The following is an 18,674-nucleotide window of genomic DNA, read 5'->3' on the forward strand; positions in this document are numbered from 1 at the left end:
CCCCTTTGTCCCGCCCTCCAATGATAGATTTTGTCCCACAATCTTTTATTAGCTCTTTTTAAAACAGAATTCTCGATGTCTTCCTCATAATACTGGACAGGTGGACAGGTCAGCCATCATTTTGTTTTGTGTAGTTTCTTTTGCTGTTTGTATAAGCGCAAAATAAAAACTAAAAGCTTTAAACTAACCGACCGCCTCTCTCTTTCCCTTTTAGCATTGATGCTTTGCTGTATTATGTCGCATTAAAACACTCTGTTTCAAGAGGAAATACATTAAATTAAAGAAATTATATCTGCTCAATAAGCAGGGAATTCAGTTTTGCAAGTTTAATATGTTTGTTTTAAACTGTGGTTTTCTTATTTCTCTTGCTAATGATATATATATATATATCATTAGCACAGATATAATTTGAAACAGTAGCTTTTAAATGGTTAATATTACATCTAATACAAGTTGACTTTAATGCAACTCTGCAGAGCTCCCTATGGTCTGCTTTGTAAGTGATGGCAGCTTTCCAAACTCACCAGCTCAACTTTGTCGTTCTTCACACTTTGTGCTTATCATGTGCAAAATAATTTAGGTAGGCATGTAGATTCAAAAATGACTATATAAGGGAACAGTCAGAAGCCTGGCAGTCGTTCACCATAAGGGGGAAAGTAATGTAGTCAGTCATCTGTGCTGCAGGAGGGCTCCAGATACAGAGTCCTCAGAGGCCGGAGGCTGTTAGCAGGCGTAGGATAACTTTACCGTAGAGCCAAAACAAACACACTTCTGTCATTTTCCCACTGTTTAATATTTATCTCAGAATTAGATGATGATTTGTTCGATCTGTCTAAGAGCTGTAATAAAGTTTAATCGTAGATTTCATTATTCCCTAAATGCGTCTGACCTTAAATGCATCACTGGTTTGAAGTCCTTATTTCTCCTCTGACAACAGATCTGCCAGTAAAATCTGTGGACCTCCTCTCTCACAATCCTCCCCATTGTTTATCAGCTCAAAAATGCTTGACTGCGCCTGTACATGAGCTGCATAACGATGCATTTATGAAACTGCACGGGGAAAAATTAAACATAGGCAACCCTTATAAACTGTGAAAATGTGTATGCCAGATGTACTGAGTCTACTGGGCCCATTTTAATTTGTCTTAACAGTATGACTTACAGTATTTTAAGTATTTTTTAAATGCTGTTATAGAAAGTTAAAGGAGAAACTTCCACATTTGCAGGCTGCAGACATCAGAGTGATGCAGAACTTAATCTTAATTATTCAGATTTATTTCACGTAAAACCTTCCGTGAGCTTAGCAACGACGGAGGAGTGTCTGCGGCCTTCAACACAAGCTACATACAGCCGCTGTTGAGCAGTGGGGCAGCTTGTTTTATTCACATTTTAACTGCAATTTCAACTCCTCGTTATTGCTTACACTTCAACTCATCTTTAATCTAAGCTTATTTTACTTAAAATTACATTTATCGTCGCATAATGTTGTTGATGTGTTTCCTGCTGTTGTGACTTACGTAAAGCCCTTTGAATTCCCTTGTTGTTGAAATGTGCAACACAAATAATAAAGTAACACCATGCTGTGGCGGAACAGGGCAGCAGTTATCCACACAGCTACCACAACTCAAACCCAGTAAGAAGAGTCAGTCTTACTGGGAAACTCCACCAGCCACCAGCCAAAGGTTTGCCTGCTCTATGAGCGCAGCTGGCAGGGGGCACCGACTGTTTGGAGGTTTATTTCTATCCAACTGCGCTCATAAAACAGTGTGAGTGGGGAAAAATCTGGGAGGTAACAGCTCCTGTGGCCTTTGTGTGGACGAAAAAGGTGGTTTCTCAAGAAACTTTCCAACAGTAGGGATTTTTTAGCCACAGCACATTATGCTGGGCGGTTCAGGTTCACAAGCAGTTTAAACTGCTGTTTAAAGTTTTGAGTGTATTTACAACAGGGGAATTAGATTTAAGTGTTTTCCTGGTTTTAGATGGGAGGGTTGTTGCTGTAATCCTGAATTCAGTCACTCTGGGTTGTATATAATAATAAGTTGCGGTTAAACAACACTGAAATGGCAAGACAGTAAACAAACCCAACTTCACTCTCTCAGGATTCATTTAAGACACGCTTTTTATTATTATTTATTATTACACCCGTTACCGTCACACTCTCAACTTTCCCCCCATAAAATACCAGCAGGTAGGAAATAAAATGACCCTGAAGCAAGGGGACAAGAATAAGCAGCTTAAAAGTTAGGCAGAAACAATAATATTAATAGTGCTGTTAGTGATAATGAAATAATAATGATAAATATTATCCTAAAAATACACACTTTACCAGTGTGTTGTACTGTTTCACAACAGAAATAACATAAGTGATTGAAGATGTAATGTGTGCAGTAGAAGAAGATTTCAGCTACTCGTGAAGACCATGTGACATGATGGAAAGCTTCAGAACAGCTACTAAATGGACTTTCGGGATTATTTTGTCAACTGCAGTTTCCAAGATCGAGAATGAACTGTGTGGCTCAATTTAAAAAAAAAAAATAGTAATTCAAGTGTTTTTTTAAAAAAACGGACAATTGATAATCTGCAATTCCACTATGTAAACTCCATCTGCTGAGGAAGATCATGTAAAATGGTCGAAAGGTCCAGTCAGCTACAAAGTGGGCCCTGTGGTGAGATTATTTTATTTTAGGCTTCAGTTTTTACTTGACATGATGGCACATCAATCTACAGGTATTTATCAAATGAAAATACTAAAACACAACAGCGACACTGAGTCATTATCTCCCTTACTGGGTTTAATTTATAGTCACATATTGTTTAAAATCTGCAGCTCTAATATTGAGTGGATTCATAACTAATCAATACCGACATTAAAGAATATTTACAACAGAGGGCCTCCTGAAAATAAACATTTTGATCAGCAGGTATGTTGTCATCTGTAATATGTGATATCAGAAATATGTATATAATAAGTAGTATAATAATTACACAAAGTTCTGTGTAGATAGTCGTAACCTGACGTAACGTTTGAGACTCACCTTCTTCCCTCCCTGTGAACGGGGGAGCTTACCTGCAGGTAAGTGACATCATGGTCATAGAAATGTCTGTGTTTTCTGGTTCAGCATGCTACGGTAGGTCCGTCATATGCACAGTAAATATACAGAGTGCATAATAAAGTAAGGAAGCAAAAACCTGAGGGGAAAAGGTGAAGCTCAGTGTGTTGTTCCACAGACAGGGCAGAAAGTCAGTGCTCAAGTTGCACGATCGGCCAGAGGATTTTGTTATTTACATCTTTTGTCAGAATAAACGGAGATCGCCTCCAAATATATCCTGCCGTGGGCCTCTGTGTTTCTAAACACAACACACTCACAGCACCGGTTACACATACCAAAGTAATTGTTTGAGCGTATTTCACAACCTTTGTCTGCGCAGGCAAACTGTAACAGAACTGACAAGAACAACAAATGACTGATTAATGATCAGTATCTCATCATAATGGGACAATGTAGTTGTGATCTTGAGGACAGATATCTGATATTTTAACAAGGTTAAAACTTTCACAGCGTTTGGCCTCGTGGCACAGCCTGCAGAAACACTGATATTTGCAACGAGACCAAGAGTCCACAGCTCTGTGAGACTGTTCTCAGGCTCATGCTGTGTCTCAGTTTGAATCCTTCTGTACTCACACTTACTATTATGTAGGAAGCAGGCAGTGGTTGCGATTGTAAAAGTAAAAACACGTTAATTTGTATTTATTTCTAATAATTTTATTTAGTGGAAGACAAGTGAGCAAACAAGCCAGTGGATTTTTTGACGGGCGACAATCATGGTCAAATGATGGCAGTAATGATTCGCCCCGTTACCATTTGCCATTAAAAAAGAAGAAGAAGAAGAAGAAGAAGAAGAGGCCAAATGTTGCGAATTAAACCCATAATTTACCTGATGATAGCGCCAGATGAAAAGACAGAGGATCGCCAAGGTCAGAAGGATTCATCCTCTGGGGGCCGTGAATGTTTTTGTGCAAAATTTCATGGAAATCATCCGTTAGTTTCTGCCTGGACCAAAAGGTTGGACGACCCGGCAGGCCGGCATTGCCACCCTGTAACCAGTCCACTGACATGGCCAAAACGATAACAAAGCTGACATGTTTGACTTTACAATTTCACTTTTCATTTACTCATTCAGCTGATGCTTTGTAAAGTGACTGGATGTCTCACAGTGGAAATCAAACCTGTCTCGCACCAAAGGCATGTATTTTATCCACTGCACCATCGCTAGGTTTCAGTAAGGATCCTCCTTCACGTCTCTTCAGTCACAGACAACCTCTCTGACCCAGCCAGGGTGATATCACAGTGTGAAGCTTGCACCGGTAGATATCTCTGGTGACACAAGTACATTTACCTGCACAGTAAATGATTCAGAAACAAAAAGACATATTCTTTATGTTCATATTCAGTGTTGCAAGAACCCAGAAGAGTTTACTTGCATCAGCGTTTCGGTTTAATGAATCCACGGAAAACCACTTGACGTTGCAGGCTGAAATACACTGTACAGTGCTTCACTAATATCAGTCTATCAAGCGCCCGTGCTTGAAATAGTGACACTTACAGTTGAGGCTTAAATGTCACTACGTCCTCACATTACCATCTTTAGCACGTCATGGCGATGTCCAGAATAGGACAATTAAAATCAGCCTGCAGCAACGGCACGTGCTGTCAGTAACACTGTTTCTATATTGAGATTTAAGACGGAAAATCTTAAATGCATCTGCTTAACTTTTGTTTGAAAGATTTGTTTGCTTATCGTAAGTTCACCATTGAGAGGTGAAGGTGAATTTGTCCTGAGCGGCCATCAGACTTTAGAGACACGCGTGCAGATTCCACTTCTAGAGGCTCACACATATAAACTTGACACCAGTAGCCGGATCCATACTGATTTTATTAGGATTTGTACTGTATTTGTTTGTTACTATTTTGTCACCTGGTACTTAAAAATGTGAAACTTATTACTGATGATACTGAATATGATGTTTAGATATTTATTATTCATTTTATAAATGTATAAAAACTACATTTTGATTGTCATAAATATCAACATCAATGTCTAAAAATATGTTTTAGCTGTAAGGTGTCCTGTCCTCATTTCTGTTAAACAGTAATTCCATATAATATCCATAACTCTGTTTTCAGTGGTGTGTAAAGACCTTACATAATGAACCGTTATGTTTTTATTACCTTAGAATGAGACATTTCTATCTACACACACCGCGGGTTCGCTTACATGGAAGTCGCCAGGTTGCACCGCCATGTTTCTACAGTAGCCCAAATGGACAAACGGCTCTACAGAGCGCGTTTCTTCACTACGTTCAACGCGTACGAAGAAGAAGAAGAAGTCGTAGTAGTAGTCGTCTGGTTTATTAAAAGTAAATTTGGACAAATAGGCACGGATTATTTAGCACAAGAGCCGATAGAGTGTGTCGTTCAGCTTCTCCTGCTCACTTGCAAAGGGTATGTGGTATTTTATATGTGGTGTCGGAATAATCAGAATCCAATCTTTATTGCAAAAAGAGAAATAAAGTGTGCGTGGGACACAAAGAAGTATACAGTATGAAAATATATAAGAAAACACAAATAATAACAACTTTGCCAGAGGTAGTCTATATTATATTAAGATATTAATAGAGGACCATAGGTTGAAAGTTTTCACAGCCTTTTTGTTGTTGGATTTAGAAATCAAATTGATATGATGATGTTAATCCAACACATCTCTGTAGTAGCGTCCAAGTTGATTCCACATTCCAACTTAAGAGCACAGGAACACACACTGAAGTCATAAGAACGATTTCACATCTCGGGAACTTAGATCATCCGAGGAGCACATGAATGCACAGTGAGCAATTTGCAACCCTCACCACTAGATGCCACTAAAACTCATACACTCAACCTTTAATAGTTCCTCAAACTGCAACCTGTAATAACATTTTCAATGTATTTTTGATCTACTATGATCTGCAGCTGCTATACTTCCTTCCCGCCAACAAATTAGGATAATGGATGTGGTTTGGAGGCTCTGCATGGCTGAAGCTGGTTATACTTGTTCATTTTTGACATTCTATCTGTCTGCATAAAGCGTCAAACAAAAATACTTGGGTAATATACACGGGCCGAGCAGACGTGATAAATCTCATCAGGACAAACAATATTTTGAAGTTCAACTTCCTTCACGTTCAGCTGGATAGACTTGGAATTTCCGGATGCAGAGGAAGTGTCTCAAAACAACACGACACGTCTGAATACAAATAATCATCCATTTAAACATAGTTGTATCTTCACGAAATGACCTCAGGCTTAATTTTGCCCTGACCTATTTTTAAAAAAATCATACATATCGAAACAAATGATGCTTTTTTTCCAAGATATGGTAAAAAGCTATTTTTGCAAACTACCTTATTTAAGTACCAATGTTGTCTTTAACCTACAAGTAAGCACATCACTCTGTGTGCTTTTTGACAGCTGAACAGTTTGAAACTTCAAAACAACAGCAGCTGCAGTAGCTCCCTTATTTAAATTATATGAGACGACCTCTGCCTTTGACTGCAGCGACCCTGCCTTCATTACCTGCCGCCTTATATGGGGGTCTTCAGGGTCCGCAGATGAGTGAGCAGCGGGGCCGTGAAGAGGGCGCTACAGAAATAGAAATCAAACGTGTAACCCAGTTTGATGTAAAACCACGTGTGAAAATGTGGTCAGAGGTTTGGACTTAATGCGGACAAGTTATTTCAGAGATCTGCCTACATGTGTGAAGTCCTGCAGGAAAGTTTATCTGCTGAAGACAGGAAGATAGGTCATTCGCAAAGATGTTCTTTCTTGCCAAGCGCTGAGAGTATTTTTTCTTAAGTAAGGCTTCATCTTTTAAGCGGACGTCTGCTGAAGGTTCACTCAGACAGATTCAGTGCTTTGCTCTACATATCTTTAACTTTTCTAATAGAGCTGATGTTGTCATTTATCTGCGTTAGTTGTCAGACAACTTTGGCAAGAGGGAATTAATAATGATAATCACGATTAATTCACTATTTTATTCTTGTTTATAACAAAAAACACTGGTATGTCAAAACACACCCATGGAGACGCTGTAGAGCTGTATGTGCAGTGTTTTCTGTACCATATACACCAAGAGGAACTAAAGCATGATTACCATTTTTATGGTTATGTTTAGGCAATTTAAGATACTCGGTTATGGTCACAGAAAGGTCATGCTCTTGGTTCTAGAATTGAAAACAATTTTTTATCAAAACTACCATAATTTCTAACGTAGCTTTCGTTAGAAAATAAATTGGCAGTGAATATAAGTTTCCTTCAAACCAAATTTTTGTAGAATATGAACGTAATTGTTAGGTGACAGGGTTGGGCGAAGAGTTTTACAACATGCAGTCCCAAACTCTGTAGGTCAAATGGTTAAAAGGGGATAATACCAGCGGGGCAATCAGTAATGCACAGCAGAGTATAGGACCGGTACACTTATATTCAAATATTTTGAATTCTAATTAAATTATGAGTTTAGTCGTGTAATATTATGACTTTTTTCTCGACATGTCAGAGATGTGTGGGAGAGATTCTGAATGTGCAGAAAGTTTTAAACATGAGCAGAAAACCTGTTGAAACACAGGAGCTATTCAAGTCCAGGAATTTATAACTTAAATAAAAAGGATAGAGGAGTGATGACCCCAGAGGTGGACTTTTTAGGGTTGGGCATGGGGGTGGACGCCAATTTAAAATCTCACCTAGGGCTCCAACACTGTGAGGGAGATGTTAATTTTTATCCTTAATTTTCACCTCTCTCCCCTGGGCGCAGATCCGGAGGGTAACTTTTAAAAAAATAATGTTGCCGCTCCGCCCCAAATAAATTATTTCAACATAAGGTTTGTAAAATATTTATTTAATGGAAACAATTTGCACATGAACACTTTTTGAAGACTGTGTTTCCTGCTCAGTGGTCTGAACTAGAGAGCTGCGGGAGCGGGCATTTAAAAAATATCCCGCAATCGCACTGATACAACAAACAAGTCAACAAATTAAGTTGAAAATAAGATAAAAGTGAGTGCAAGTGGCTGCTACAGGAATGAGCACTGCACGAGCCTGACCCAAACCGGCGACTTTGGGTACGGGAGGCAGACACGTTGGCGAGGAGGCTAAACCCCATTGGGTTTCTTAACGTGTCGTAAAGTGAGGTTTACTCACTGCACAGTCTGGCTGGCTTCCATCACACGGGTTTATACAATACCAAAGACCAAAGCAAGGCAAGTCTGAAATTTAGAAAACTTTTTAGTTGTTACTGACAAAAATGAATGCAATGATTTATGTCGGTTATTCTGACATTTGTGTCCTTTTTTTTACTCTGCATGTCACAATGTTTGCGGGTGCAGGCGGTAGAGGAACACACATGTTGCAGGAGCGGGATCAAGAAAACAGTCCTGCGCTAGTCTGAACCGTTGCACATACTAAGCTTAGTGGGAACATTTTACTTTGTCCTGGTACCTTTCTTGCTATTAGACTACGTTTCCCAGATTCCATCTCTGCAGCTAGAGAGTCTAGTGGCTGGTGACTGCTAGTACTGCTAGGCTAGTCCTGTGACAGACAGCCTTGTAAGTAATTTCGTTCAGAGATAAAGTCTGTCAATAGAATCAAAGGTTTAGAAAAGTAACCACACTTACGCGTACGAGTGAATTAATCCCCAGTGAGATCCATATTTAGAGGAGGATCCATATTTAGAGATAGCAAGTTGAGTTAGTTTACTAGCGAGCTTGCTAGGAAATATAACATTGCTCATAATCGTCTTGAGAAAAAGTCATAAGTTGTAATGAGATCTCTGCTCTAAATCACTGCAGGTATTTTAATCTTGCTGCTCTATATTTTGGGCTACTACATTTACATCTACTTTTATAGTATTTGGCAGTATTTGGACACATTTTCTTAGCACAGATACAGTTTCCCATCATGACACCTTAAATTAGACACTCCTTTCTGTTGCACCCAACATAAAAATCTTGCCCAAGGCGACTTTAATCACAATACATTCCCGGACCACAGTCATCAGAGGGGAAACTCGTGGGCTGAGACAAGACGGTTTGTGCAAGAGCTCTAATCAGCGGTGACCAGTCCAGAAAGCTGACATCACTCCCAACATGCAGCAGCCAACTTTCACATGCCTTTCAAATGGAATGAGCATGAAGTCACTTCCCTCATAAACTCTGGGAGTAAAGAGAGGAGGAGGGAGAGGGAGAGGAGGAGGGAGAGGGGGAGGGAGGAGGGTAGCATGAGAGTAAAACAGGCTTTGCCCACTGCTCATTTTACGTCACTTAAAGTTTTTACAAGCCATTTAGCTCCCGAACGCTGATGAATCTCAAGTGGATGGTGGTCGGCCCACCGACAATGAAATGACTCATGAGAGAGTAATAGGCTCAGACCATCCCATAAGTGACCTCAGGGAAGACTCCCATCACTGTCACAGACCATCACAGTAACCAATAAAGACAGAGACATGCATGAAATCTCTCATATCACTTAGCTGGTTATGCATTCACATTAACGCTGAGCATTAATTTCACAATGTAGAATCAAAATCTGCAGAAACCTCACAGGAATCTGCTAATTTCAAGCTTCAAGGAGTGTTTCCTAAAGTAAGTGTCTTGTCTGACACATTAGAAACCTTTTTTACCCTTTTTTTATTAGTAATAGTTAAACAGAAGTCTCGCCACAACATTTAGCAGGTTAACATGGAAATATGAAAATTTGAAACGTTCAATAAAAACAAAATGGGTTTTGACTCATTATGATTATGAGCGCTACAATGCGATTATAAAACAAAAAGACTGACCGTGTCCAACGTGTCGCGCTCTCCCAGCTGTAATGACGCCCCAGATACAGCTAACGCTAACAGTAGCAACGCCTCAGGTACAAAACGAAGGATGTCTACAAATGATTCAATATATATTTTTCATACGAGTCCCCAGAGACGCCCCTCTGGCACAGAGACTCCTTTCACTTTAGCCCTGAAGGGGAGGAGGAGCGAGGAGGAAGAGGATGAAGGTCACCGAGCGCTGACAAGATCTGTGGTGAAGGGACCAGAACCTGAAATGATAAAATTGACTGTTGCGTCTATTATTATGTGTAGAAACAGAAACGTGGACTTAAGAACAGCTCACAGATGTATTACTATGAACTTACTACGAACTATAAATGTACTGTTTCCAGGATCAAGAAAGACCTGACCAGGTTTGTGTCCTGTAAACAGTTTGTATAGATGTGTCTTTTATAATGGCAATGGAGAACATGCTTTAACGGCATTTGGTCACTGGGATAAATCCGCAGTGCAGTAAACACCAGCTGCACTGTTTCGCCACATTTGACAGGGATCAGTTGGCGCCTGTAGCTCACACCGGACACATCAATCAGACAGATGAAGAAGTCAACGCACGGTAGCTGATATGTGCCAATTTGGGGAGCAAATGCAATAAAACTCACACCATCGTGGTGTAAGTTGCTCTTGAGTGTTACAGCTTGGTCAGAACTATTTTGGAAAGGAGAAACTGTAAATTTCATTAGAGCGCCGACAGATTCAGGCCACGCACAGGGGAACAGCAGGGACACAAAGCAGATCAGGGAGACGTCTGCTGAATATGGGAGGACTGCACCAAATCGCCTGTCCTCACAGCTCTAGGGGAACTATTTGGCATCTGCACCCTTCTACAAATTAAGTTTCACAGATCATAGAAGTTATCTGGATCACTGACAAAGAGTGCAGCATGTCGGCGCTTCAGTGTTTCTCAAAGAAGCGTAGTGACCTCCCGCTGTCTGTATGTCTCTCTTGTTAGGGTCTTATTGGGGGTCCGGAGCTGAGCTGTCAGAACCACCAACAACAACAGTTTTCCATCCAGCATCTCGTCTTTTCCAGCGCTATCCATCATGATGTTATCAGTTGTTTGAAACTCTCTCTTTGGAACTGAAAACTGTAAGCAAACAAACACAGTCCTCCTCTCTGGTCCCTGTCATGCTGTCACGGGAAAAGCAGTCGATGTTACGAAACCAAACAAGAGGCTAGACGGCGCTGATCGGGGGGAGGGGCCTCAAACCTCCCACACAGATTATAGAGCTGAATTAGCAGAATGATCTCATGACTCCCGTGTTATCAGTTGGCCTCAGTCTGCCGCTGGAAGACACAGTTACACTGTTACAAACTGAAGCAGCTCACTTCGAGGCGAACGCTGCCAGGAAACTGACAGAGGTCGTGATGATGTCGAGATGAAGGTCAAAGCGGAGAAAATGCTTCCTGAATGCCTCAGATGTATCTCATAATCTAACACTTTGTAATATGACTAAATATGGCAGTTATCAGATCTCAACCCAACTGAACCCCTGTGGGAGATAATGAAGCAACATGTTAGACGGCATTCATCAAATCACCAAATATGGGAATATTTTTGGGAAATATTTCAGTTCATTCCCCTATTAGACTTCAGAAACTTGGAGAAATAAGACAAGGAGCACTCAAGCCCTTCTGGAGGCTCGTGGTAGACGACTTTTTAGTTTTCGTTTGACCAGCATAAATGCTTTTTCTTTCCATTCTGGTTCCATCATTTTTATTCTTCAAGTTAACCATCGAGACCATTAGAGGGTCGACCCACAGGGCCTGCGTGGGTCTGAACACGCATCACGTGTCATTTCAAGTGTCTCATCCAGCTAAGATTTAATACACTTCACACAGCCACATGTACGCAGATCACAAATCTGACTGCATTCATCTTGGTTTTCCTGCTCAACCTGCAAGAAAAGAATTGGACATAGCCTCTGGGTCTGACGAGAGCCTTAAACCTGCAATCTTTGTAATGACCAGCAGGGGGCGACTCCACTGGCTGCATATATAGAAGTCACTTTCCTGATGAGTTTATGGTCTCAGTCGCTAGTTTCAAGTCTTCTTCAACACAGCGTGATGTTCATTTAGTAAATCATGGTCCCATTTAGAGGAACAGAGACCAGGAAGCAGGGGAGGCTTTAGGGCGGGGCTACAAGCTGATTGACACGTCACGTACCAAAGCGACCTGTCAGGCATAAAAATGATTGTCCCTCCCCAGCTCCACCCTCTGGTCCAAAAAAATAAGATGGCGACGGCCTAAAAACCAAACTTTAGGCTTCGAAAAACAAACCAATGGGTGACGTCGTGGTTTAACTATCCATCAACTAACACTGTTAATGATTTAGTCAAATCTATCAACGAGCGAGACTAACGTTATTCACGTCTTTACAGTCTCAACAGCAGTGTCACTCATCCATTACCACAGGGCTGAAGACCCTGTGAGTAGTTTCCTCCACAGAGGGCGTAGTTACTGACGTAGTTACACTTGGGTGGGGTAAAGATTATGGATGTGTCCTGAAGAGACAGATGGCCTACGAATGAAACAAAATGTCAGGGGGTCAACAAAGAAAAGAAAACTTTCTCTGGTTATATAAATACCAGCATCTGAGAGATAACTTTCTTCAGGCTAAAGTGTTGAATAAGCCGATTAAACAACTATCCATGCATGATAAAGTGTGTTTCTGTTTATATTTTAAGTAAAATTTATATTTTGACCATTTCAGCAGCTTCCCTTAATGATGTGTAACAATTGGTTGAATTCCCAGATCTGGATCATCACCAAAACCTAATCATCGGCCCCTTGTTTTCATCAAACTTTACAGAAACATATTGATAAATTTCAGCTTGATATATCCTGCCGACAGACAGGCCAGCTTTTGTATTTGGCCAACTCCAAATAAAAAATGTAATATCTCTGCAAATGAAATGAAAATGAATGATTGGTGCTGTCCATTCCACATATCTGAGTCAGAAAAAAAATGGTTCAAAAGAACTTGCAATGAAAACAGTGCGGGAAAAAGCTATTAATGGAGAGAAAGGTCCCATGAGATCTGGGCAGGGCAAAGCATGCTGGGTAGGATAACACAGAGGAGGTCGAGCCAAAGAGCCCCACTCTTTATTGTGTGGATTCAACATAGATCAGATGGGGCACATTTTCCACGTTTTACTAGAAGTGCAGGCCCAGCCTGTCGCCTGGAGGGTAACAGACTGTCCTGACTGTCCCGAGATAATTCACTAAAGGTCTAACATGGAACACAAAGACTAACTTGTGGAAAATGAGTGCTAATCTCTTTGCTTTGAATATTTTACATGATCTTCCTTTTTGTTACTAAACCCGAGAAAACTCTCCTCCCAAGAAAAACAGCAGCATCAGAAGGGTTTCAACAAATGCCCAACAATGACAGATCTATATGTTCAAGTAAAGAGGTCGGGGTGGATTGATAGGTCAACAAAACGCCAGACTTTGAGACCAGAGGCCACTGGGATCCTTTCCGTGATGCTGTCAGGCACCTGGTATAACAGTCTGAGCCTGTCGGTGGCAAAAAGAAGCACTTTTAAGGTTTAACTTTGTCACATCATAAGCTGGATTTATTTTCAACAGTGGTTTGTAAAGGTTTTTGAAGGCAAAGACATTTGATCAGATCAGTCAGCTAAGTTGGTATTTTGTCATTTAATTTGGAGGACTTGTTGGAGCCAAACATCAAATCATTTTGAAGACAACCTAAAATGTCATCTAGATGCTGCCGCTGGATGAAAAGTCAGGCGATCACCAAAGTCTGTAGGATTCATCCTCTGGGGACCCACGCTGCACAATTTTTACACCACTCAGCTTTATTCACCTGCTACCTGAGGCTATTTCAGGTTCCTTATATGCAACACATCATGTGATTGATAAATTATTTTCACCTTTCACAGTAAGTAAAAAGGTTGAATGTTAATCATCATCTACATTTGAAGTTAAAACATCCAGAAACTAAACTAAACAAAGAAATCCTGTTTACGGTGAACAATTCTAATCCGGAAGAGAGAAATGTGTTTGTCTTTTTCCTCATGTGCAAAATCCAGAATGCCTCACTCTTGTGCCATAAATATCTGTACATAATTTCAGATCAATCCATCCAGTAGTTGTTGGGATATTTCAGTCTGGACGAAGGATGTGGACTGACAGACAGGCTGACATTGTCACCAGCAGTGTGGCTTTAAAGAAGTCGCCGTTACTTTGCATGGAGCTGTATATATTGCTTCTGTTTTTTAAGCTCCTCTCTGTTTTTAAATTCTGCAGCCACACATCAGTAAGAGCAGCTCGTCCCCCAGGGAGCAGAGCTTAAGTACTCTGGTAAAAGATCTATTAAATTAATGCCTTCTAATGTATGGCTTCCTGTAACAAGCACTTACTGTGCTGTGAGTGGGGGGGGTAATAACTCACTGATTCACAGCCGCTCCATTCATGACTCAACTTCATTCCAGTAACTTCTAACTACTTTTATTACAACGTATTTCACTTACTTAATATTATGTTGAATTTAGTGAAAATAGTCATTCTGTTTCTCCATATTGTAACTCTGCTGCTGTCTACTCTGTTCCTGGATCATCTGTGGCTCTTCCTGAGGTTTGTCCCTTTTCCTTCCTTGTTAAAAGTTTTTCCTTCTCCGAATTTAGCGGTCAATTTAGTGAGATAAGAAGAAAAATGACATTTTAAATAGACATGTATTTATGATAATAATGACAGTCACCAAGACCAGATCTGTTGGGCTCTATTGACCACCCAGTAGTTAGTTTGCACAATTTATTTACAGAGGAATATGTATCATGTAGAGTAAAATAATAAAAATATAAACTTCAGTGCTTAAAAGTCCTGCAAACGAGACTTTAACTTGGGGGCCCTGTACACGATTAATCAAATTAATACAAATTAATTGCCACATGTTGAACTCGTGTTGCCTTCGGTCCTCCTGAGGTCTGGGGAGGGTTTTGTGACAACTAACTGTTTTGTCACGTCATATTAAATCCAAGTTTATTAAGTATGTTTCACAAAAATATACCTCAGGGCGAATCACCAAGCAACATAAATAAATACAGAAACAGACAAGTTCACTGTGTCCCAGTGGTGAAACATAACTAGTGCTGTTTTTATGCCACAGCATTTGTTTCCTCCGCTATATTTATATGACAGAATACTATTTTTAAAAACTATATTAAGTAAATTAAACTACCCAACAATATATGCAGCTCAACATGAGCTGAAAAGGGTCATTCTGTCTGCATATCAGTACTGATACTTCCAATGCTTGTCACCGAAGCCCAAAAGTGGCATCTTAACGTGACTTTTTCTGACCAAAGTCCAGAAACCCAAAAGTATTTAATAAAAAAAAAAAAAAACTATGAAACAAAAATTGTTATCAGATCACATTTAGTATTTTCACTTTAATTTATTAAAATTACTGTTATTAACATAATTTTAAAAGAAAAAGATAAATCACCTCAGAACTTAAATAAATAAGTGCGGTCAAATTGATTTATTTAATATGATATTTAAACAGTGTGAGAGGCATTTTACTTTCATGTATGCATTGTTGATCGAATGTATTAGAATTTTTTGTTTTTTTTATTCAATAGTTTTCTATCAACTAAAGTCCAAACTTTTTAGAAACATTTGTCAAAGTCAGCGTTAGGATGATGGGTTCTTATAACTTGATTAAACTGATATAAAGTTCTATTATTTTTCTGTCAAACTTCTGTTCCCAGGGTCAAGTAAAGACTTTTATGCTCAAATAATAAAAACTAATTCTGTAAAAACTACATAAGTCTCAGATATCTACAAGGGAAATTTGAATTTAAGACCGCAGAGAAAACAAACACCTGTTAGTGATGACATCAAACTCACTTTGTCTTACCTGTTCTCAGCGCTCCCAGCTGTTCAGTCCCAAAATGATCTGAGTCCCCCGTGATGAGTTCACTGACAGCACTCACAACATCACTGTCATTATCTTCCTTCAATGTTCTTCTTTGGTTTCTTCTTCTCAGCCCCAGTTGGAGGCACAGTGAACAGAGAGAGCCGCGAAGCTTCGTCCTCTCCAAGTTTGGTCTGCGAGCTCACAGGGCGAGAGAGAAGAAGAAGAAGAGTTAGAACTGATTCCTTCTTCCAGCTTAAATAAAATCAGTTCTTCTCTCGGGCCACAGGAGATGTTCAGCCTCTTAGAGTCTGCTCTATATTTAACCTGTGCTCTCAGTCTGTGTTAGCAGCTGAACCAACGGACTGACTGAGGCTTTAACAAACCCCCAACAGCTGCACAGTCGGCCAGTCCAGCAGCCTGACCACTCCTCCTCCTGCTCACAGCCAGGGGCTTGGCTTGGCTCAGCTTGTGTTGGTTTGATGAGGTTTGGATTAGTTTAGTTAGTGTTATAGGTTTACTTTGGTTTAGCGGGTTGTTTTCTATGTCTCAGAGGAACAAACCTTAACTTTTAAATCTAGTGGAGGTCCCAAAGAGTCAAATATGTCAAGATGGAGTTTGGGGAAATGATTTTAAATCAAATAATGTTTGTTTTAAATAAAAAATTCAATCCAGCGGTGCAGCCGAACAAACACTCAAGGCTGCACAATCCTCTAAATCAGAGGACTGGTTAGAAAATGTTTCGTTTTTGGATCAAGATGTCAGATTTATAAACTTACTTGACCTGCCGATGAGTCAGGCATTACAAAATCATGCTATGCCACCAAATATAGTTTAAACCCACAGAAGCTTATTTTAAATTCCAGAAGAGATTCCAAAGTTTCCAAAGATACCAAATAAGATAAGATATAACTTTATTAATCCCCTATAGGGGAAATTCAAGTTGGCACAGAGGAATGTAAAGAAAGAGGAACAAAATATAATAAAAGTACTGTGGATTCAGTTAGCATGTTATCATTTTAATTATGTACAATCATAATACAGTCAAATATAATAAAGTCTGTCAGTGGAGATGGGAGATGTTGGGTGCTGTGGCGTCTGATGGCTGATTGTCCGAAGCACTTTGAGGCTCAGGGCTGGATGAGTCTGCGGCTGAAGGAGCTCCTGAGCTGCAGCTCAGCATAGAGAGCATGAGAAAGGTCGTCCATGATGGCTTTCAGCTTCATTCTCATCTTCCTCTCAGCCACTGTCTCTACACTGTCCAGTCACATCCCCACCGCTGAGCTGGCCTTCCTCACCCGCTTGCCCTGTTTAATAACGTTTGAGCCTCCAAAGACCAAATTATTTTAAATCAAATTAAGTTGGTTTTAAATGTAAAATGACATCCAATGGAGGCACAATCCTCTAAATGTATTTTTAATAGCAGAGACTGGTTAGAAATGTTTAATTTCAAATCAAGACAGCCAGTCAGACGTTTTGTAAAATACTCAAAATGTCCAAAAGTGTGAAAATTCTTCACCTGTCAGTCATTATAAAATCATGCGGTGATGCCAAATATAGTTTGTATATTTTTAATTTAAAAAACGTTTCCAAAGATACCAAATATGTCATTTTGGGTAAATGTGCATGTGAAATGAGACACAAGACATGCAGAATATTTCCATTTAGTGGAACGATGCAGCCAAAACAATCGTGTCTTGAGTTTGAATAATTCCCTTAATGTAAACATAATGCAGCTTTAACAAAGAGCTTCTACAAGATCACACAAAACAGACTGCCAGCCAGTGTAGAAGAAGAAGAGTTTAACAACCTTTAAAGCTGTGAAAACCTCATAGTAAGGGAATGAAACTGTTTCATGTCAAACATAAGAAGGAAAAAGGTGCTCAGAAAGAATGTGTAACCCCGTAGTGTAGGTGAGCGCTGGAAAACAGGACAATAAGTTCACGGTGACAATAATGAGCTTGAATAAGAATAACAATCTGCACTCCAAAGCAGAAAGTGTCCTGTGATGCTGACGTTAAGAGAAGAAGAACAGGTGGACGCTCGCTCTTCTCGTGGTCTTCCTCAGTGGACAGAGTTTGCTCCCTTTTTTCTTTTTGTCAAACTTGTTAGGTTTAGTAGGACCGTGGACACAGAACACCCCCAGGAACAACTTTGATTCAAATTATTCAAACAAACATTATTCTTTCTATTCAAGACAACAACAAAAACGTTTCAGGCCTCAAACAAATGAATAAAAGACACATTTTAAGGATCTGCTAAAGGCAAATATTTGAGTTTAAAGTGATATATATTAGTCTTATACATAAGATAAAATAAGATGTTCCCTTTATTGATTCCTGTAGGGGAAATTCACATTGGCACAGCAGCACAGGTGAATGTAGCGTAAAGAGTAAAAGAAACAATAAAAAACAATAAAAGTAAGTATAAAATATACAATTAAAGCAGAATATGGTGTCATTGTGTATATGTCCAAAGTCTGAGAGGTAATTGTGCATGTGCCATAAAAGAGTTGTGGTTGATAGGGTGAGAGTCTTAATCAGTGCAAACAAAAAGAGCCCAGGAGGATGAATATATGATCATTGATAAAGTTTATTATTGTCAGCAGTCGGCCTGTAAATGTGAGTCAGATTTTGTGGCATTGATTCAGCTATGTAAATGAATGGGTGTGGGCGCTCACAAATTTTCTCTTTATTCATTGTTTTCACACAAAAAAACCCACTTGGACCTGCTCTCCTGACTGTCTCAGCAGTTTTTAGCGAAGCTGGAGCGGGCGAGGGCCAGGCGAGCCTTTTCAAACACAAAGTGATTTATACACGGCTGTAAATACAAGAACATTTGTTCCTAATAAAGGCGAGTCGGCGTCGGGTGTTATAA

General features: G+C 39.8%; 1 protein-coding gene across 2 annotated transcripts in view; it reads right to left on the reverse strand.

The window, feature by feature from the left end:
* The window catches only part of LOC123978398 (filamin-A-interacting protein 1), a 44,246-nt gene extending 28,094 nt beyond the window's left edge, over positions 1-16,152 (reverse strand). Inside the window, exon 1 of one of the 2 annotated variants that reach the window (XM_046061629.1) lies at positions 15,801-16,152. The gene's annotated coding sequence lies outside the window, so the exon portion shown is untranslated. Of the gene's footprint in view, positions 1-15,790 lie in introns of both variants that reach the window. The other variant, XM_046061630.1, reaches the window with a different exon arrangement.
* Positions 16,153-18,674: the final 2,522 nt, after the last annotated feature.

Source organism: Micropterus dolomieu, linkage group LG10 (assembly GCF_021292245.1).
Source record: "Micropterus dolomieu isolate WLL.071019.BEF.003 ecotype Adirondacks linkage group LG10, ASM2129224v1, whole genome shotgun sequence".
NCBI classification, from domain to species: Eukaryota; Metazoa; Chordata; class Actinopteri; order Centrarchiformes; family Centrarchidae; genus Micropterus; species Micropterus dolomieu.